This window comes from Sinocyclocheilus grahami, unplaced genomic scaffold (genome assembly GCF_001515645.1).
Source record: "Sinocyclocheilus grahami isolate Dianchi unplaced genomic scaffold, SAMN03320097.WGS_v1.1 scaffold255.1, whole genome shotgun sequence".
NCBI classification, from domain to species: Eukaryota; Metazoa; Chordata; class Actinopteri; order Cypriniformes; family Cyprinidae; genus Sinocyclocheilus; species Sinocyclocheilus grahami.
Genome location: NW_015505434.1, coordinates 2,284,394 through 2,290,041, shown reverse-complemented (window position 1 = coordinate 2,290,041; position 5,648 = coordinate 2,284,394). Strand labels below are relative to the sequence as shown.

Genomic DNA, 5,648 nt, shown 5'->3' with positions numbered 1-5,648 from the left:
TTTATTTTGTTTTGTTTGATTGTCTGTCAAACTTCTTCCAGTCAGTGGGACTCTTATAAGCTCTCCAGGTCCTGCAAAGAAGGAGCAATTAATATATAGTAGTTGAACTGGAAATATAAACCTCCTCATTATCTGTAGATTGAACAGATGCAAAAACGAAATGAAATTGGTTCATTTACTTTCAGAATCTCCATTTACAGCAAACAACACAAAGAGAAGGAAAGTTGCAGAAATCAACATGCTGGTAAAGTCCTATTAAAATAAATATTATAATATAATAATGTAAGGATTGTATGAAAATGTTTTAAAACAAGGCTGGACTCCGCTTCGTCCACAGTGAAAGCCGATCCGGCGATCGAAAGCGTGAAGTTGATATATTTCCTCAGCAACCAGCATGGCTCAGCTCCAGGCATGTCGAAGCGGATATGGTCCTCTTTTGGAAGGCCAAACAAAGTAGTTTCTCTTATAAGCTCTCCAGGTCCTGCAAAGAAGGAGCAATTAATATATAGTAGTTGAACTGGAAATATAAACCTCCTCATTATCTGTAGATTGAACAGATGCAAAAACGAAATGAAATTGGTTCATTTACTTTCAGAATCTCCATTTACAGCAAACAACACAAAGAGAAGGAAAGTTGCAGAAATCAACATGCTGGTAAAGTCCTATTAAAATAAATATTATAATATAATAATGTAAGGATTGTATGAAAATGTTTTAAAACACTAATGGAAACTAATGTCATACCAAGATCAAAACTAACGCAGAAATAGTGTGCCCACGATAAAACAGATCATTGTATAAATTCAGATCTATTTATCAGATCTATATATAGATAACCTTGTTACAACCCACTCTTCCTTACCAAAAATACCATTTGGAAATCCTAAAGACACAGAGGTGCTAGAAAGGAAAAATTGAAATCGCATCATATGACCCCTTTAATAAATTGCAGTGACTGCTCTAAAATATGAGACATCAATGTTTCAGGAGTTTAGTACAGAGAAAAAGACACATGCTTATTCGATAACTGTTTTATTTCCTATTTGGGTTTATGTATATGCTTTATTTTTTAAGATTAACTGTTTGTTTTCCAAGGCATTGTTAGATTTCAGCATTTCCTGTCATAGCTATGCAAAGATTTGCTTTCAAAAAAAATGCTGGTAAAGTCCTATTAAAATAAATATTATAATATAATAATGTAAGGATTGTATGAAAATGTTTTAAAACACTAATGGAAACTAATGTCATACCAAGATCAAAACTAACGCAGAAATAGTGTGCCCACGATAAAACAGATCATTGTATAAATTCAGATCTATTTATCAGATCTATATATAGATAACCTTGTTACAACCCACTCTTCCTTACCAAAAATACCATTTGGAAATCCTAAAGACACAGAGGTGCTCATAGTCATTAAGTCCTTTAGGATGAGATGTTTATTCATCAGTGGTCTTCTAATTGTCACAGTATAGTGTAGACGGCTGAAATCTGCTGACTGGTCATTTTGAATGCCTCAGATTTAATTTTAGTCATGGACAAGGAAAGGATAAAAGACGTGGTGCATTCTAGGTTCAAAGCACATGCATCTATTTTGTAACACTTTCAATTGTAACCTACTGTTATTAAATGCTTTCTGTTACAAACTATGTGCAAACAAATTTTGATTTAAAATCAACATTAATTTGCTATCGATTGCAATACAACCAGACATTCTAGCAATGCTCTCCCATGTTTTACTACTCTAATTGCATATATTTCCTTCGTTGGTAAGTATATAAGCAGTGTTGGGGAGTAACTAGTTATATGTAATGGAATTATGTAATTTATTTGGGAATTGAGGGTACTAATTGTTAAAGTTTTGCAAGCAAATTTTTTTTGTCCAGTCTCACTTGATACAACACTTCAGATGCTCAGCAGTCTATGATCGTCATTGTCTGATTCTCCTTTTCATGTCTGGTCATACATTTTCAATGAGAGACAGATCTGGACTCCAGTCAGGCCATTCTAGCACATTCTTTCTGCATCTACAAAACCACAGTTATAGCACATGCAGAATGCGACCTGGCATTGTCTTGATCTAATAACCATAGACAGTATATGTCTCTGTACAATTTCAATATATGCCTCCATGTCAATGGTACCTTCGCACATACTATATTCCAGTCACCCATGCTGTTTGCTCTGCTGCACCCCCTATACCATGGCAGATGTTTGCTTCTGCATCAGTCGCTGATGAAAGTCTGAATGGTCCCTCTGGTCTTTGTGACTGCAGGCCTTAAGGTAAACAATGATGTGCTGTTTTTAAGTTACATGACATTTGAATGTCCCTCACACGGAAGACACCTGTTGAAGTGCTCCAGAAATCACTCAATTAACCTCATTTCTAAACATCTCTTCTCAAGGGGGATTTTTTTTCTTTGTTAAGTAAATTAGACTTTTCTATTCATTATTTAACTTTGTCTAGCATAGTTTTACTGTAAATTAAGAAAATACTGTACCACAGTGGAATTGCAGCAATGCATTTCCCCATTGTGATTTTTTTATAGATAGTAGCATCAATAATATGATTGCAGTTATTTATTTATTTGAAGTAGTTATTGTAGTATAGTTGAATTTATGTGTAAATAACCAAATTATTTCTTCTTTTTAGAAAATGAATACAGCAATATTTTACGGAAAGGCCAGTAGGAAGAGTGCAGAGTTAGCTCTTCCATGTGACGAGAGTGAGGATGAGTTAACCTTCAGTGAAGGTTAATTAGGGATCTATTTATTTTTGGCTTGCATGAGTTCTGAGTATATAATTATATCAATTTCTAAAAGAAATGTGCATTTAAATAGAAAAGAAAATCATAATGTAATAGAAAGACCTTTCCATTGTTGCTATATAGCAAAAAAAAACATTACGATGCTTACACATATTAGGTCTAATACTTGCTTATGTATTATTGCCCCCATATTTAGCTAACAGAAGTAGCCCGATAACACATTAATAAAACAAAAATGAATACTTGACGCTAAACGAAAACCGATTGTAAACACTGAAAAACGGAACAAATATCTTAATACACGTTTCTGGGGGAACTCAGTAAGAAGACGGACCACGGACTAGTGATGGGAAGTTCGGCTCTTTTCAAAGATTCGACTCTTTTGGCTCGGCTCCCTTAGAAGAGCCGGCTCTTACGGCTCCCAAATGGCTCTTTATTTAGTATCACTCTGAGCCTTCTATTTTAGACCAATGCAGCCATTGTGAATGGTTTGCGTGTTGGCAAGCAATTTTTTATTCAGTGTTTTCATAAAAGCCTTTTTTAATGCACTTTTTTTGTTACAAAAAAAATACACAGATACAATTTTTTTAACATTTTAATAAACTTTAATAATAACACTTTAGTCTTTAGTGCAGGTTGGCATTCAGAAATATCAGATGCCTCAGGTTGGATGTGCTGATGCGATTTCTCCTCTCTGTGATTATTTGTCCTGTTTTTGAGAAGACTCTCTGAGGAGACCGATGTTGCAACAAATTGCAGTCTTCCTACCTTAACCAACGCGCTTGCGTTTAAATCCGGCTCCCCTGACCCACTCTGTCGCTCTGTGTACCTGGCCTTTACCTCTACACTTGCTATCTTCGGAGCTTGTGGCCCCATTCCTTCTTTCACAGTCTGTACTCCCATGTGATTAGCCGCATGTGTTTTTTTTTTGTAACGAAAAAATGCATAAAAATAAGGCTTTTTTTTAATAACACTAAATAAAAATTGCTTACCAACACACAAACCATTCACAATAGCTAAATTGGCCTAAAATAGAAGGCTCCGGTTGAAGAGTCGGCTCTCCCCGACGGGAGTCGGCTCTTCTCGTTCGCTACAAAGAATCGGCTCTTAGAGCCGGCTCGTTCGCGAACGACACATCACTATCGCTGAACATGAACGACTCAGAAATACCGGTGTACCCATATCGATGTTTTCGACGAAATTATGTTACATTAAAGGATTTTTCAGCTGCCCTCTTCTTTTTCTGAAGTCTTTTAAGTGCCCTCCTTGTCTCATGGTCAACGCACAGTCACTAATACAGTGAGCGGTTTGTGTTACTATAAAGATATTATCTAGTTCTAATCATATATTTTTACTTCATGAGGAACATTTAAATCTTTTTTTAACAATTAACATTTGCTTTAATTACAATTTTGTTTAATTGTCGTATTTAAATGTTTTAAAAATATTTTTATTTGTAAAAAAAAACAAAAAAAGTGTAACTATTTAACCGTGTTTAAATAGTTATTCATCTGAACAGCTTGCAGCACAGTGTAAATCTAAACCCCAGAAGAAGGTTTGCAAGACTGTCCTGAAACATTTCGATGCACAGTACAGTGAAGAGCTTGGAGAGCAGTGGCATAGTGCAAGGTATGAAATATGTTTATTTATTTATTAATAATCATTCTGTAAAGTACTGTAATGGTTTAACAATCTTGTTTTCACTAACTGGCACTATGGTACCCTTACCACAGCACTTTTTTGTTGTTGTTGTAAATATTAGATTTCTGGAAATGTAATATTTTACCTGATTTACAGAAGTGTATTATATCCCAGAACTAGTCTGCACAGCCTACATAAATGTTTGATGTTTTAAGGGATGTGCTTTTGAATCCACTGTCATGGCAATACGGTGTACTGCTTAATCGCTTCAGTGACCGTACAAACCTCAAGCAGTGGCTCGCAGAGCTTGGATACACAAACCTCCTTCCACAGACACATCCTAAATCCCAGACGGCACACATCCCCCTGCAGTGTTTTATTCACCAAGATCCAGTGCGTATTCCCACCCAAAGCCACCACCCCGGCTGGTTAAAACAGTACTTCCTCCTAAACGCAGCCTCTCTTCTCCCAGTACTGAGTTTGAACTTGAAGGAAGGGGAGAATGTGCTTGATCTTTGTGCGGCTCCTGGAGGGAAAAGTCTGGCCATATTACAGACAGTCACTCCTGGTAAGTTTCAAACCTAGTCTGGAGCAATCAACAAAATACTTAGGACTAGGGCCACGATTCATGTCTGTGAAATGATCTGTTATGAGACATAACTAATAATGCACTTTGCAAAACTGTTCAAATATTTGGGGTTGGTGAGATTTTTTAATGTATTTGAAAGAAGTCTCTTGTGCAAACCGAGACTGCATTAATTTGATTAAAAATACAGTAAAAACTGTATTATTGTGAAATAGTATTACATTTTAGAGTAACTGTTTTCTTTTTTTTTTTAATATAACGTTCTTAAAATTAAGAATGCCAGGAGGGATTTGAGGTGAAGAAAAGGGCATAAAATCCAGTTTTAAATCTTCTATGCGAAAATAGACAGAGAGACATGAGCTAAGATTTGGACAGAAATGTGGGATTTCACATGTAGTCCAGTGGAATAATTCATGGGATATTACTCATTAAAATTAAGTGACCAGATCACAGCATCGTCCCAGTCTGTCAAAGTTAAAGATAATGATTATTATGCAACTTAAGTACTATTTACTACTTTAGATTTATATGATTATACTGGCTAATGTCTTGTTAAATAAAACAACGATGCTTACTTATGGGTTTTAGGTTTATCATCAAGTCATCTTTATAGTATATATATATATATACAGTGGGTACGGAAAGTATTCAGA

General features: G+C 35.4%; 1 pseudogene; it reads left to right on the top strand.

The window, feature by feature from the left end:
- The first annotated feature begins 3,760 nt into the window (after window positions 1–3,760).
- LOC107598771 (putative methyltransferase NSUN3) lies at window positions 3,761–4,994 on the top strand (annotated as a pseudogene).
- Window positions 4,995–5,648: the final 654 nt, after the last annotated feature.